The following is a 17,968-nucleotide window of genomic DNA, read 5'->3' as shown; positions in this document are numbered from 1 at the left end:
ATACTGAAAATCAAAAAACATAAAACCATGACAAACCTATACTGCTATACCAGCAATATCCACCTCTGACATGTGGGCCAACATAGCATAATAAAATAGGAGACATTACTTTTGGAGCAGCCCTCATAAGACAAAGCAGCCCTCATAAGACAAACATCATTAAAATATAAGTAACAAAACTTTTTTTTTTCTTTTTTCTTTTTCCTTTTTCCTTTTTCCTTTTTCTTTCTTTTTTTTTTTTTTCTTTTTTCTTTTTTCTTTTTTCTTTCTTAAAAAATATATATATATAAAAAGAGGAACAGAAAAATAAAACTGCTAGGAAATTTGGTTGTGTTTTTCTGATGCTAACACCTCAGGCTGGTTCAAAGGCAGGGATTGTAAATCTTTGTGAGCTCTCAAGGTGTTCATCAGAGATTTTTGATGAAATTTTACTCTTCCTGTATTTCATCCTTGACAACTGTTCACAAATGTGCATTCTGCCAAAAAGTGATCGCATGACTAAGGTTGTGGTTGTGAGGCATGGGATTTTTTTCTCTATTTAGGGCAGTCTTATGAAAGTCTAGGCAAAAAGACATGATCAGACTTTTGAACTGAATACCTGGTTGCAACTCCATACATTCAATTTGAAAACTGCAGGTAATGTATTTAGATCAACAGTCAGTGGTGTTGCAAACATAAATTAATGGATTTTTTAGCAACTTCAGCCTGCACTGCACTGCTCTGCCCTATCCATGCCCTGGTGTCAGTCAATACATTGTTAATTGTGCCCCTGACTGATTGTTGTTGAGTGATGGGTATGTGCCAGGAGCTACTCCTGTGGGGAACTGCCACTGAGGTAATGGGCGGGCCACATTGCAAGCCATGCTGTTCTGCATGAAATCCATGGGCCACAGGTTGGACATGCCTGACATAAGTGATTTTAGCAGTAAAGTACAGTTTTGTTTTCAAAATGCACAACCTTATAAGAAGGAATATGTAGCTCACTTTTACAGAAAGTAGGGATAACTTTCAGACAACAGCTTGTTTAAATGACAGTTTTCAGTACTTGCTCCATATTTTTTCCCTCTTCAACAAATTCCATTTATAGCCACTAGCTATAAAAACAATAACTGTGTAGATTGGAAAAGATAGATAAAACTGTCTAGGATAAGCCAAGAAGATGTAAAATTCTACTAAATTATTTTATTTTGCTGGCTCACGGGAGATGGAGGAAGAGAGTGAATGTGAAATTCAGGATAGCCTGACACAATTTATTTCAGAGATCGTCACGTTAGTGACCTCAGTCTGTACAAAATGCAACACTGTCTCTAGCACATTTTTGTAAAATCAGCAGCTATCATACAAGGATTCATTAACAAACCATTTAAATGGTGTATACATCTATTCACCATACCCCATTATACCTGTTTTGGTATCATTGCCCAATGGGAGGAACTGGAGGGCAACATATCCAAATAAAATAAAATTTAAACAAAAAACAAAACAACAACAACAAAAAAAAAAAACCCAAAAAATAAAACATAGAAATGCAAGTAAACCAAACTACACTAAACTGTGACTGTAACCTTCAGCCAACTAGGAGAACTTTGCGTTTTTAAAGTTTAAGCAAGAGCTTTAGGAGGGACAGATTTTATAAGATGCAAGTTCCTGATTAAGCTGCTTCAGAAGCAGACTTTAATAATTTTATTCTTTTATGAAAGCTTTATGATAAAGATTTAAATCTTTGTTACTGCTTGTCTTATAGCCACCATGTTCTTTTTCTCAAACTTCTTACATTCTGCTACAGCAAGATCTTCTATTTTTATTGTTTAATTGAATGTTGTTCTGGAAACATTTGACCAAAACCACATAACAATAGACATTCTTATACTAATTTGAATAACATCAGAATCAAGTCATACAAAAGATGTGGGTTTAAGCATCAAAAAATCCTCTTCACAATGTGGTTTATCAGAAACACCTGAAGAACTGGCAACATTTGCCACTACTGCAGTTAACCTTGTTCTTCTACTTACAGATAAATTCATCCCTCCATGTTATGATATGGGGATACCTACTGACAAATACAAAATAAACTGTTTAGTTGATACATGAGCTAGGCATCAAAAATATTTTTTGTTATTCTCTCCTTTTTAAAACAAACAATAAAAAACAAGAGAATAATAATAATAATAATAATTATAATTATAATTATAAACCACTAAAGGAAAATACTGTAACAATAACTTTTACTGATAGGAACACTGCATAAGTCTGAACAAGTATGTAAAATCACTTCAGTTTATATAGAAAGCGTGTTTAAATTGAATAAAATATATATCTTTCCAGTATATAGAAAATTTTAGTTAATGACTTTCTAACATTGCTACTACTTGCTACTTTCACAGGATGCTCATCTACTACAAGACTTGTTCTAAAAACCTACAATGATTTAAGATTGCATAAATCTAGTTGAGAAAATCAGTGTTTACAATTTAACGTTTTTTTTACCAACACATGTGCTAGTTCCCATTACCATAACTAAAGTGAATCTTTATTGTTTAGAAAGCAGAAAACCTCACAGATATCAGAAAATCTGCTGACTTAAAACAGGCTTCTTCATATTGCATTCCTGGGAGCAGACATCTAAGTACTTACTTTTCTGTTGATCTTCATTAATATATTCTCAAATCGCTAAGTTAATTTAATTGTTTAGAATTGGAAGGAAAAGAAACTATTTCATGAGTAACATCTCTACTGCAATCAAGTGCCTGCACATTATGACTTATTCTCATAAAAGCAATCCAAATCTGTTGCTCTGAAATATTATTTTACGCTGTTTTCCAGAATCATCATTTTATGTGTGCATGTGTGTATGTACATATAAAGCGTATTTTGCAAATGGAAAAGGAGGGAGAAAATTATTCAGTTAAGATATTGTTATACTTTCATCTACATACCATAACACAGAAGTAGTAAAATTGCTATATAAAAAAACTAAATTTAAAAAGCATCACATTTAAGAGAAGTGAAAAAGCTACTGCAACAACAAAAACAAAGAAAGTCAACCATATACCATCCTAGCAAATATCCCTTTTTGTTACTAATAAGAGGCCACAAGCTCTATAGTGGCAATATCTCAGGAATGGCTAGACTGCCCTTGGCCACTGTGTTGTTTTAGCTTTCCGTAACAAGTGTCTAGCGGTGAATAAACTGCTCCTAGGCATAAGGACTTGACTTTTCCACTGTAGGGGAAAAAAGTTCAAAGATGTCTCACTCCAATTTATAGGAGGGAGAGGAGGTTCTTTGAAATATGTATACCCAATGTGAGATTAAGAAACAACGTTTCAAATGTTTGTCTGACCAGTTTATTACAAATCTTAATCAGGGAGATGGCAGAGGGGAGGATGGAGACTATTATGAATTAGGGTGACAGGAAAGGGAAGAAAGGTGATAGAAAAGATAGGAAAGAGGCAAGAATTGCGTAAAGCGGGGATAGTCACCACCAGGATGCAGCAGTGGTCCCGTTGCACGCTGTTCCGATGGTCCAAGGCAAAAGTGCAGGGAGAGAGCAGCAGCAGCGTGGACAGCAAGCAGGTAGCAGGAAGAAGCTGCAGATTAAGTCCAGGAGGAAGCAGCATGACTCAGGTAGCGGGCCCAAGAGAGTCCATCAGCTTGCAGACATTCTGCAGCCAGGGCTGATGGCAGACATCTTCTTGTTTTTCTTTAGCATGCAAGTCTCAGGTCTTGAGAAATCTTGTCAGAAACCTTTCAGGGGAGAGCAACAGCTGGCTTTATGCTGCAAGAAAGTGCAGTGACAGAGTAGGTCCAAAAGTGAGAGAGGTAGGACATGAGGTTTCCTCTTCATGAGGAATCTGTTGCCAGAAACCTAACCTCATGGTTGTAGGTTTTATCCTTCTTCTTCTGCCAGCATGGCATTCTTGGGTGCTTGAGTAAGAGTTATGTGCAGTGCCCCCTGAGATGGCCATCTTCCTCAAGATAAGCCCACACAAAAGACCACTTCATGGCCATTAACCTGCAGCTTATCTCTCTCTCATTACCCTTGGCCTTGTCCATCTTCATCCCTCAGACAAAGGATTTCTCAACCTTTACCCAGGACTTGCTTGGATTTGTTCATTTGTGTCCCCAGCAAACTTTGAGACAATGGCATAGAAGCATAATTTTTTACAAAGGGTCAAACGAACAATTTATAATAGTGAGCCATACTTATCCTTGTTATAATAGTACTCATGAATTTAGGTCCATCTATATCTAATTCATCAGCTCATGAGGTAGTTTTAAAATTATTTATAATCCTCTATGAGAGCACAACCACTTCATGGACTTTACATTATTTCTGTTTTCCTTTGCAGAAGTGCAGTAAATGGTGAGAATACCTAACCAAAAGGTAATAATGTGAAGTTAAACTGACATTTTTTCTATTACTGAACAGTAGAATAACAAAAAATAAAAACTATCAGTAACTTATCCATTATCCTCTAGGACTTTGTCTGCAATCACAGAAGTAGAAAAACAAATAGTAACCCTATTCATCTCTCAGTAGAGAGAGATGCTGCACCTTGACGTGCTGATGGCAGAACTCATTTGTGGTACGTTACATGTTTAAATCACAAATAAGCATGTAATTACAACTGCAGAATATTCAACACTCCTTGAATATGGCAATGACTTTGGGGTGGGTTGGGTAAAAGTCTAATATTACACAGATAAAAAACAGTCTTCTAGATGCTGTTTATTTTGTAGATCAGTGGGAAAATTAAAACTGGAGACCAATAAATTCCATTAAGCATGTGTAATAGAGTTGTTTCTGGACTTTCCATTCATAGAATAAGTTTTCTTCTGATACACTTTCTTGGTAGCTGTAGATTGCTAACACTGCCTGCTGAGCTTTGATGTTTGCTGATAACTGGAATGTGCTGTTTATCTGACAGTGGTTTGTACTAGTGCTTGGAGCTAATGTATTCTCAAAACTGCACAGTATGACCACAATGGGTACAAAGTAAAAGCAATAATAAAAAATTGAATAGGCCTTAAGTGCTATGATTATTACTGTGGTCTAGTTTTTATCTGCCCTTTAGAAAGTCTGTTTCTTGAATATCCTTTGTTAGAAAGTACTCATAGCTATATTAGCCTCATATATTATCTCCTGGCAGCAGCATACAAGAATACACTGGAAGGGGGAGGAAATATTCTAGGTAACCACAGGCTTCAGGTGATTTTAGTTCCAGACAGACAGGAGAAAAAAGAACAACACTTTTAATCTACAGAAATACCTCAGACAATAACCACCTAGTTTGGTGATGTTGTTACATTTGTAAAATTACTCTTGAGGATCTCTGTCATAGAGAAGTGCTTATGTGCAATATATAAATAAAGCAGTGCACAGGATCAGTCAATTGTCTTTTCTAGTGTCAAACTGTTCATTGTGTGAGTAAGTTTACAATGAAGCAGTAGAGCAAAAATAAATTGTCAAGTTACTTCAGGGAAGAAAATATAACAGACTCCAGTCCAAGAGAGTCCAGTCCAAGAGAAGGAGAATAAGCAGCTCTCTTGATGGAGATGTTACATGAACAGTGTAAGAGTCAGGCAGGATGTCCCAAGAGGGACACCACAGCATTTTGCAAGGACAAGGGCAAATACTGCCATGGAAAGGTAACACCCTGCAGAGAAGTAAGCTTGAACTGCTGAGACTGCTGTGCATCTGAAGAATTGCTCTTGGTCTTTAAAGCACTGAACAGAGAACATTGGCCAGGCTTCCACCAGAACAGAAACAGTGGCCAGCTGGAGGAATGTGGCTAGGGGTAAATGGTGTTCTATATAACTTCACTTAACAGTCAATAAAATGCATTTGGATACTGCAGATTTTTGCATCCCCACACCTCAATACAGGAGTATATGTCAACATTATCTGGGGAATGGAAGACCTCCCTTCTGTCAGGGAAGAGGTGGTCCAGGAGCACCTAGGCAACACCAATGTTCACAAATCCATGGGACCCGATGGGATTCATTCACGGGTGCTGAGGGAGCTGGCAGAGGTGATTGCTGAACCACTTTCTGTCATCTTTGAGAAGTCTTGGAGGACGGGGGAGGTGCCTGAAGACTGGAAGATAGCCAACGTCACCCCGGTCTTCAAAAAAGGCAAGAAGGAAGACCCAGGCAATTATAGGCCAGTCAGCCCACCTCTGTCCCTGGAAAGGTGATGGAACAGCTTGTACTGGATGTCATCTCCAGACAACTGGAAGAGGAGGAGGTTATCAGGAGTAGTCAGCACGGGTTCACAAGAGGGAGGTCGTGCTTGACCAACCTGGTAGCCTTCTATGATGTTGTCACATGCTGGGTGGATGGAGGAAGAGCAGTGGATGTAGTCTACCTTGATTTCAGCAAGGCATTTGATACAATCCCCCACGACATCCTTATAACAAAGCTGAGGAAGTGTGGGATAAATGAGTGGACAGTGAGGTGGGTTGAGGACTGGCTGACTGGCAGAGTACAGAGGGTCATTGTTGGTGGTGCAGAGTCCGGTTGGAGGCCTGTAACCAGCGGTGTTCCTCAGGGGTCTGTGCTGGGTCCGGTATTGTTCAACATCTTCATCAATGACCTTGATGAGGGGACAGTGGCCACCCTCAGCAAGTTTGCTGATGATACGAAGTTGGGAGGATTGGCTGACATGCCTGAAGGCTGTGTTGCCATTCAGCAAGACCTGGACAGGCTGGAGAGCTGGGCAGAAAAAAAAACGGATGAGGTTTAACAAAAGCAAGTGTGGAGTCTTGCATCTGGGGAGGAATAATTGCATGCACCAGTACAGGTTGGGGGATGAGCTGCTGGAGGGGAGCTCTGCGGAAAGGGACCTGGGTGTCCTGGTGGACGACAGGTTGGCCATGAGCCAGCAGTGTGCCCTTGTGGCCAAAAAGGCCAATGGCATTCTGGGGTGCATTAAAAAGAGCGTGGCCAGCAGGTCGAGGGAGGTGATCCTCCCCCTCTACTCTGCCCTGGTAAGACCTCATCTGGAGTACTGCGTCCAGTTCTGGGCTCCCCAGGACAAAAAAGACAGGGATCTCTTGGAAAGAGTCCAGCGGAGGGCCACGAAGATGGTGAAGGGCCTGGAGCATCTCTCCTATGAGGAAAGGCTGAGTGAACTGGGTCTGTTCAGCCTTGAGAAAAGAAGACTGAGAGGGGGCCTGATCCAGGTCTATAAATATCTAAGGTGTGGGGGGCAGAATGGCGAGGCCAGACTGTTTTCAGTGGTGAGTGGAGACAGGACAAGGGGAAACGGCTGGAAATTGCAGCATAGGAAGTTCCGCGCAAACATGTGCACAAGAACTTCTTTACAGTGAGGTGACGGAGCACTGGAACAGGCTGCCCAGGGAGGTGGTGGAGTCTCCTTCTCTGGAGATGTTCAAGACCTGCCTGGATGCCTACCTGTGCGACCTGCTGTAGGGAACCTGCTTTGGCAGGGGGGTTGGATTCGATGATCTCTGGAGGTCCCTTCCAACCCCTACAATTCTGTGATTCTGTGATTCTGTGATTCTGTGATTATTATCACATGCGGTAGGACTGCATTTTCAGCCTACTGAGGGACAGTTAGACACAGTTTTCAGGGAACTGAATTCACAGCATTTCTACAGTTAAGTAACAGCATGTAGTCCATTCAAACTTTAGTCAATGAAAGATTAAGCTTTAATGTTCCCCTAGGGTTCTTTTTCAAGCTCTGGTTTCAAGAGAACATGATACTCAACAATCAAGCAGTCTTGCCTTGACTGAGCAGTGTCCTTTTCTCAGCAGCAAATGCACATAGCCATAGTCAACAAAGATGATATATAAGTATGTTGATATGCTACGTGTGGATAACCAAATATGATTTGTTATCTTCAATTTTTTTTTTTTTAAATGCATGTAGATCTTTCATCTCCAAAATAATCTTTCAGAGATATAAAAATATTGATGCATCCACTTTAAGAAATTAAATATGGATAATATATCTCTTTTTATTCTAATATATACATTAAGGAGAAAATAAGGAGAAATAATAGCTGGAAAAGACCAGTGAGGATTCAGTTCTGATGATTCCAGATTTGCGTGTCTTCAGTCATGGCAGAAATAGGACAGCAAAAGAGCAAAAGGTTTTCTTACCACAGTCCAGAGACTTAAGTTCAATTGGAGAAAAAAAATATCACAGGTTTGATTACCTGGCCTCCAATGCGAAACACGTAGGAAAGAAGAGAAAGAAGAGAAAGTATCTCCTCATACTTACAAACAGATCTTTAGATATACAAGATAAAATATAAGTTACAATTCTAATTAAAAATATCTTACAACCCACTTTAGATCTGCCTTTAGTCTTTAGTTCTGCCACTGCTTGCTCCTATACTTCCTAGACCACATGATGACTATGAGCTTGCCACAAAATCTTGATGGTGACAAGGAGAAAACAGTTAATGTCAATTTATTGTATCACAGTATGATTTTTACATGATTTGATGTAACTAATCATAGAGCACATCTTCTCCATTGTCCTGGCAGTACAGCCTGAGAACAGGTTTGGGCTGCCTATGGTCCCTGTCTTGTTTCTGCTTAAGTGTCTAGTGGCCAAGTATTGTTGCTGAACGGGTTGGAGCTGGAATTCTGTGAGTGGTAAAAATTGGACTGAAATCCTAAAGCTCACAGAGTGCTGGTGTGACTAAAAATGGCCCTTTATTTCCCTAAATATTGGGAGAGGTGTCTGCAGATTCCAAGCTTCTGATAAGAAAAAATGAGAAGGAAAAAGACCATGAAATGGAAATGCAAATAAACAAATTTCAGTCTGAGTCTGAGAACAACCCTGTGAGAATGCACATCATAGTGCACATAGTGAAGATATAAGGAGTCTGGTAACTCACTGCTCCTCTGCCCCTAATCAGCAGGCTTACAATTCAGCTTAAGAACTTGGCCAGTTGCTGGAATGAGGTATACATCTACTGTCACAGAAATACATAAACAAACTGTGTAAATAAGCTCTAGAGTTTCCTTGTTTCAGGAAAACAGATTCTTCTATATCTATGTCTGTGTAAGTTATTCTCAGTTCTGTATAGGAAAAGAACAATCTTCTTGTTGTGTTTCTTATACATTTATTTTGTTACAAATTACTTATCAAAATACATTCTTACTTTTGGTATCGTAAATTACAGTTCTATAATATAAAGTAGCTCATAGCATATATGCGTTTGTTAAAAAAATACAGTATTACAATCACTACTTCAATGAGGGCTCATAAATAATCCGATTATAAAACTCAGATATAATTCTTTTTTGGAAATTGCAGTCCTTGAGTTAAATATACAAATTGAAGAGGTTCATTTTTAACATTTATTAAAGCCCAGGAGAGTAATCTGTTATTATAGTTCTCAAAAAACATATGAAACAAATTCTGTTTACTTAATCCAAGCATTTTAAATCTATCTTTTTAATTACTTCCATTTCTACTGGAAGTCAAAGATACAAAAGGACAAATTAAACAAGATTTCACTGTTATTCTTTAAATATATTCCTATTTTAATCATAGTGGAGTAGATTATTTACCAGCATGTGTGAATACTAAAAGATAAAATTGATTCTTCTGCTTGTTGATAAAATGAAAACCAGTTTGAAATAAACTCTTAAAATTCTGATCATTAAAGATGCACTTTGAGAGAAGACACTAAAAATGGAAGCATTAAAAAACCTCACAGATGAAAAGGAAAACTAGAAACATTTTGTGATCTTCCCTAATCTTACTGTAGATTTCCCTAGCACTGCAAAACACATTGGTGTGTTTAAAACCCATGTCCCTTAATTCCCATTAGTTACTATTACAATTGTTTGCACTTCAATTATTTATGAAAACTTCCCCACAAAGCATTTGGCCTTGATGAGGAGAGTCATTTTACTTCCAGCTTGAAGAGTAACCACTCACATCTCTGCAATTAAAACAGAATGTTTCAGTTTAACGTCTCTAACGCAAGAGAATACTGAATGTGCTTCTAAACTATAGCAATAAACAGGAAAGCAATTTCAACAGTGCTGTTACAGTATCAACTGCATTGTTATTGCAGGCACATAGCATAGAGGGCATATAGCAGCCCAGCTCTACATTGCTGAGTGAAAACAGAATGAGTGAGAAACAGCACCTGAGCAATCATTAGTTTTGCACCTCTAAGACTACTAGGAAACATTCAATCTCATTTCTAAAGATACCCTACCATGCTTTAGTTCTTTTTCTTTTAAAGATTCAGTGTAACATCTGACAGAATTCACCAGTGATGTCTATATTGTTAAGTGAAGTAAAAAGCACAGAGTGCAACCATCTCCTTCAGATACTCCAGCCCAAAACCTTTCCTGCTCTGTCACAGGGACTCAGTCTGGTGCTCAGGAATCCACTGTCTCTGTCCAGTCTGAGAAGTATGGCTTCTACTTTCCCTTTGCATGTCCAATCAGTGGCAAAGATGAGCACAAATCCCAGAGACACACAGAGCCATGACACAGACACAACTGGTGACACAGGCTACTCAAGTGCTGCCTTCTGTAGTACTCATGTAACTTGACATAGACAGCTGAGGCCCCTTCCTCTTCTCCAGTTATTACAAATAGAATTTCCCTAGTAAATGCACACACGCACTCTCCAGATTCACAAACTCATACACATTCACAGATTCTTCAAGTGCCTTGTACAACAGCTCTGTCCATCCATCATCACTGCCAGATCCTAGGCTCTTGAAAACAGTAAATGGGTAACCTACTCACTGATACTCAAGCTTGAAGTCTGTCACAAATCTGCATGCACTCATACACTCATTCCTCACGAAACACACCTACAAGTCCCCCTGGAGCCTTCATCTGACCACAACTCAGCTTAGAAGTGACAAACTTGATACTTATCAGCTAGCCTGTTTTAAAGTTTGCTATTGAATACAAACAGGCATTTCATGCACATGAGTTTGGGAAAATACAGACATTCACTCTCCTTATCAGTCAATACCAGGAACATGGGCTGCCCAGAGAGGTTTCGGATGCCCCATCCCTGGAGGTATTCAAGGCCAGATTGGATGGGGCCCTGGGCAGCCTGGTCTAGCATTAAATGGGGAGGTTAGTATCCCTGCATGTGGCAGGGGGGTTGGTGATTCATGATCCTTGAGGTTCCTTCCAACCCTGGCCATTCAGTTATTCTGTGATTCTGTGATGGGCTGTGAACCTATAGCTCCACTCCAGACACTAGTGAGTGGCCTTCAACTGACTCATTCGTACTAGTCCTTTCCCTTCCCAGAAGCTGTTTTGGAAACACACATCACACTCATCTCTGTAGCTGGGAGTAGAAGACCCCTACTTTCTCTGACTGTTGATGCTAGGATCCCACTTGCTCCAGCAGATGGTATCACAGGCAATGACATTAGCAACCCCCCTCAGACTGTAGTAGTCGGCGCCAAATTCACTCACACCGGTCTCCCAGTAACTCACACTCCAAACCCAAGTATGTAGGGCTCCTTCATACCCAGAGAGCTATGCCTCCCACAAATCCTGATTCTAGGACCTCATTCACTTTGGTAACTGGAATCACAGAAAATGGGCCTACACTCCTATCCTGAATTCAGTCTTTAAGTTTACTCACACTGCCTCCCTCAGAAGCATGTATTTAGTCTTTTCAGATCATACATACACACGGAGGAAGGACTTGGAGGTCATGGTAGATGAGAAGGTGGACATGAGCCAGTACTGTGTGCTTGCAGCCTGGAAGGCAACTATATTCTGGGTTGTATTAAAAGAAGAGAGGCCAGCACAGAGAGGGAGTTGATTGTCCTCCTCTACTCAGCTCTTGTAAGGCCCCATCTGGAGTACTGCATCCAGGCCTGAGTTCCCTAGCACAAGAAGGATGCAGAGCAATTAGAACGGGTCCAGAGGAGGGCCTGTTGATGATTAGATATCTGCATCACCTCTCCTATGAAGAAAGGTTGAGGAAACGGGGATTGTTTAGATCAGGAAGAGAAAGCTCCGAGGAGACCTCACTGTGGCTTTTCTATTTATTGGTAGGATACCTCAATAAAATAAACAAAATCATGAAGACTCTAAGTGTTTTCCCTTAAAAAAAAAAAAAAAAAAAAAAAAAAAAAAAAAAAATTCAAAACTATACATTTCTGCAGAAACCTCATCTAGCTTCCTCTTAAATCATATTACTTACTGTAGAGTCTTATATTTTGCTCTGCCTGCACAGTCAATTCTGTGCTGGTACACAAATAGTAAGCTTCAAATATTTCAAAAACTTCTTCACAGCAATAGTTGCAGTTTATACATGAAAGACATGAAAATCTCAGGAGTATTTTTAATAATGTTTTGATCATTCTATTTTATCGTATACTTTAGTTTTCAAGGTTGTGCAGAAACAGCAAATGACCCAAGAATGTAGGTCAGTCAAGTTTATATTTTGCAAATCTCTATTATTTAGCATGTGAAGAAGAAAAAAAAATTACAAAATAAAATATATATAAGAATTAATTAACTTAAAGCAAATATATTGAAATATCAATGTGATGGAATATTTGAATTCAGTATACACTTTCAGCACATTATGTAGCTTAAAATATTCTTGACGTATTTCTGAGCCTATATGTTATATTCTTAAATTAGCAGAGGAACTCAGGAGAATTTGGATAGTTTAATTACTTCTAAGCCTCTATTCAAGACTGATTCATACTTTCTCATTCATTTTTTTTTCAAACACTGTAAAAACTTTGAAATTGCATTAAAAACAAACAAACAAACAAACAAATAAAACAATCCCAAAACAACTGTTAAATTCACCTCTTATTTCAAAATTTGCACAGCTACAGTCATTACAGTAAAACAATAAATTTATGCTTCTCTCTAATTCACAACAGTCTTTCTCAAGAGTCTGAAAGAAACTATATGAACTGCTTTTAGCATTTGTCATCATTAGAGAAGACTGGATCTTATCCTGAAGTTGATCAGATCTTGCAATCAGTATTCCTCCTTATTTCCAAATTTCATGAAATTTGCCCAAAGTAGTTGTGGATGCTCCATCCCAGAGGTTTTCAAGGCCAGGTTGATGGGGTCCTGGGCAGCCTGTTCTTGTTGGTGGCAACTTTGCCCATGGCTGAAGATTGGAACTGGATGATCTTTAAGGTCCCATCCAACCTAAGCCCTTCTATGATACAGTAATTCTATGATCTCCCACACTAGTGCCCTAAACATCCAAAATTTACCTTTCCAAGGTTTATGATCCTCATTCTACTTTTTACCTTTCCTGTCTCCTTTAAGATTGAGAATTTTATGACCTCTGTAGTCCTTATTAATTCCAACCTCAACCTCATCAATAAGGTCTTCAGTTGATAATCAACAGATCTCTAATTGGGCTATCACCTGTACTAGGAAGTTATCATCTAAATAGAACAGTAGCATTCTAGTCTGTTTTCAGTTTGCCATTATGCTTTTCCAGTAGACATGAGAGTTATTGAAGTCAACCATCGGGATCAGGACTTGTGAGCATGGTGCTTCCCGTGTTTGTAGAAAGAGCACTTCATCAACATTCTCTCTCTTATGGGGTAGATGGTAATAGACTCTAACCACAAAATTCTTTTTGTTTGCTTGATCTCTAATTTTCACCCATAATCTATCAACCTGTTCATTTATGTTCTTCAGAGACAGATCTATGCAATCCTTTAATCTTTTTGTTGTTGTTGTTGTTTTTCATAGAAGGGAACTCCTCTGCTTTTTCTTATTTACGTATCTCCTGAATATCCTATGTCCAAGGATCACAACACTCCAATCATGTGATTCATGCCATCAAGTTCCTGTAATGGTAATCAAATCAAAGTTGTCCAGATATACAGAGATTGCCAGTTCCTGTTTGTTACCCTCATTGCAAGTGTTTGTGCAGAGGCATTTTATAGAATCGTAGAATTACAGAATAATCTAGATTAGTAAGAGCACCATCTTCCCATTACTAAAAAGTCCACTACCTAACCTGTCCCTAAACATTATGCCAACATGTCTTTTAGATATCACCAGTGATGGCAACATCATCACTTCCCTGGCCTGCCCGTTCCAATGCCCAGTAAACATTTCCATAAAGAAATTATTAAAAATGTTAAATCTAAGCTTCCTCTGGCAAAAATTAAGGACATTTTCTAACATCCTACTATTTGTCACCTGAAAAAAAGGCATCAACACCCTCCTTACTGCAGCCTCCTTTCAGGCAATTGTATAAAATAAGAGGTCTCTCTCAGCCTCTTTCAGATTAAATAAATTCAGTTTTCTCAGCCACTCCTCTTAAGTCTTGTTTTCTAGTCCCAACCAGCTGTGTGTTCTTCCCCGAATACATTTCAGAAACTCATTATCTTTCTCAGGAAAGGAAAAATTATCTTCCTCAGAGGAAAAGCACTCCAGCAATTCAACATCATGGTCACATTAGCAATGAAATGGGAAGGAAAAGATATGAGTACGTTTTAAGCTGTGAACAATGCTTTGGAGAGTTTTCCTTTCCCAATTTAAATTTACCAGAGCAGTAAGGTTTCTACTGGCCTTGGTAAGTGGTAATATGATATTGAAATAATTTCACCAGAAAGTAAATTAAAGAAGGAAATAAAAAAATAAAAATTACTTCCCTTTCTCTACTTGCACTCCACTTTCCTCACTCATTTCACAACAAGAATAACTTTCTGTATTCCAACTTGTGCCCCTAGTCCTTTGTCCTGTCATTGGGCGCTGACAAAAATAGCTTGATCCATCCCTTTGGTGCCCTCCCTTTAGATATTTATAAGCATTAATAAGATCACCTCTTCTCAAGGCTAATCAGTCTCAAGTCTTTAAACCTCTCTTCATAACAGAGATACTCCAGGCCCATAATCACCTTTGTAGTCCTCTGTTGCACTCCCTCTAGAAGTTCCCAGTCTTTCTTGAACAGAAGAGCCCAGGCACAGTACCCCATATGTGGCCTCAGTAAAGTGATTCAGATTGTGACAAGTGATAGGAATGGGTCTTTCGGGGTTAGAGTCAAATTTAATGATTGATCATGTGTGCAATTATGTGAACGTTGTGCAAAATTTCTTATGAAAACTGTGTATTCAAAAGTTAGGTTTTAAAAAAGTTCAGAAAAATATTCCAATATTAATGCATCTCAGTAGTAGATTCTATAGAATAACATTCTATACAATCTTCCTTGGCTATGGAAAAACATTTAGAAAAACTTGTGTGAGTTGTGTTATAACAAACAAATAAACAAGAACAATCACCCTGTTCATGGATTCATGCAATGTTGCATGGCTAAAACTTTAAATAAAATTTAAACACAATTTAACACAATTGCTCCATTTTTGTCTATTTAAGACAAGTAACGAAAATTAAACATATTTGGGAATAAATTAACTATTTCATTACATTTTTCAGTTCTGATCCCAATTCTCATTCCATTTGGTGTTAATTAAATTTTGAAAGAAAAAAAAAAAAAAGAACAAAAACAAAACACATAAAATATTGCAATTTCATTGCAACTTCTTGTGAACATAATTCACCTTGCGTTTCTGAAAATTCATACAGATTTCTTACTTCTTCAGACACTTTATGTGAGTAAATGATGAAAGATCGATTGCATAAAATGGTGAACATAACTGTAAAACTGAATACATGTAAATTTGGCTTATGGCTTCTATACCATTCTTTTGTCTTACTATATTCAACCTTTACTTCCCACTTAATTCATAGACATTCCTTACTACTACTGAAATTTCCTCCTAATATGTTGGTCAATCTGAAAAACATTCATTTCCATGGAAACTGCAGATAAAAATAACACAGTAACACTATTTGATAGGGCAAATTCTCAGACACAAAGTACTATTTTTCAACATGGTCACAGCCATTAGCTATGCATTTTTACCAAAGATGAACCTGATCCCTCATGCTGCATTTATAAATATCTACACTAGCAGAGGTGGCACACTGTCAATGTATCGCTCCTGTAAAGCACCACTCACCACCTCACTATGCTCCCATCCACTGTTTGGTCTCCATAAATGTTCAGAAAGCATCAGTGAATGCCAGTTGGTGCCATTTTTTCCTCATGGAGTAATTCAGACCCACCTTTGCTTGATATGCACTTCTGTATCAGGCATAAATTTGTCAAGCTGCCTCTCTGCTGCCATCTGCACGTGACAACAAAAAGTAATGGAATATTTGTGTGGAGGTTCAATATCTGCTGCCATGCCACATTACCCATTTCTGCTGACATTGTGGGCCAACATAAAAGAATAGGAGGCAATACTTTCAGAGCAGTCCTCATATAGTGGATATCAACTATATGGTTCAATGAAAACAAGTTAATTCTTTATAATTAGTATGCTTACTTCTTGTCACTGAGAAGATTATCAGATAATACTGATTAAGCAACAGAGTAATTTCACCTGATAGCTAAATAGACCATATAACAACTATGATTAGAATAAATATAATGTCAGGTTTATAAAGTTTTTTAATTCTATGTGGGTAAGTTTTTAAATCCTGTAGGCACTAAGGATTCTCTTTTTGAAGTGATAATTGCAGTGCACAATGACAGCATGATGAAGAGGCACATTCTATCTTTAATAAAAGGCCTAAGTCTTCAAGTGACAGAAATATTTCCAATAAATGTTTTTATAATTCCTTTTAAGATGTTTTGATAAATTACATTTATTACTGAAGACAACTCACTATGCAAAGGTGTATTTAAAGTTCCTCTTACCATTCTATAGCGTACCTGAAGTACAGTGTCCCGATGTGAAATCTTTAGTGCAGGAGGAAGAGACGTAGTTCTGGTGGAGTGCATTCGGAACAGAGCCACAAAGATGATCCAAGAGATGGAAAACCTGCTGTATGAAGACAGGCTGAGAGATCTGAAGCTGTTCAGTCTAGTAAAGAGAAGGCTCTGGGGAGATCTGATAATGGGAGTCATTAAGTATGAAATAGGGTAGACTTTTGAAGGATCTGTGGTAACAGTACAAGGGGAAATGTCTTTTAACAGAGACAGGGAAGACTTGGATTGGATTGGATTGGATTGGATTGGATTGGATTGGATTGGATTGGATTGGATAGAAGAAAAAAAGGTTTTGTATACTTAGAGTAGTAAAGTACTGAAACGGGTTACTGAGAAACATAGTGAATGACCTGTCCCTGGAGACATACAAGATGTGGCTGGATGGGTCTCTGAGCAACCTGATCTGTCTGCAGATGTCCTTGTTCATTGCAGGTGACCACCAGTCTTCCTCTGTAAACAGGAGGTTTAGTGAGGTGCTTTCCCTTGTCAGTAGTAACAGGCAGTTATCTTCCATACACTCCTGGAATCTCTTAGTTTACTTTCTCTCTGTAGGGTTCTCTGTCAGTTAAGTTAAAGTACTCCATGAGAACAAAGAGTGACTTTTGCCAGCCACTCACAGAATATTTCGTCTGTTTCTTCATCCTGGTTGCACAGTTTATGACAGACTCCCATCAGGATGACAATCTTGTTGAACTTCCCCGATCCTTAAAAATAAGTTCTTAGCATTGAGTTCTATAATATTGAAACACTCCTTAACACAGAGATCCACACAACCTCTTGTGACTGTTTCCATTCTTTCCTGTCTTCTAAATCCCTCCTCCTGATGATGAGAGGGTAGGGGATCCACTGCTACTGAAGGCATGTTTCTCCTATGCCTTTCTTGCAGGGTTTGCAGGGAGTGGCTCCATCAATTTATCTCTTTCACACTGTCTGGTACTCCTTAATTTTTTTACTTTCTCCTTTATCTGTGCCACCACGGACCAGTAGTCATCTGCCTGTTCACACCACACTGGAGTATTATGCCTCTGTTAACATCTGACACTAGAGACAGGCTTAGGTACTCCCAGCAGCTAGAGACCCAGGCAGCTGAGTATTTGTGTGAGCTCTCCGTCTGCGTTACCTTGTTCTTTTTAGAAACACTTTGTGGTCAGTTGGAGA

Source organism: Tympanuchus pallidicinctus, unplaced genomic scaffold (assembly GCF_026119805.1).
Source record: "Tympanuchus pallidicinctus isolate F22 unplaced genomic scaffold, pur_lepc_1.0 scaffold4, whole genome shotgun sequence".
In the NCBI taxonomy this organism is placed as follows: domain Eukaryota; kingdom Metazoa; phylum Chordata; class Aves; order Galliformes; family Phasianidae; genus Tympanuchus; species Tympanuchus pallidicinctus.
Note: the sequence above shows the minus strand (reverse complement) of the source record.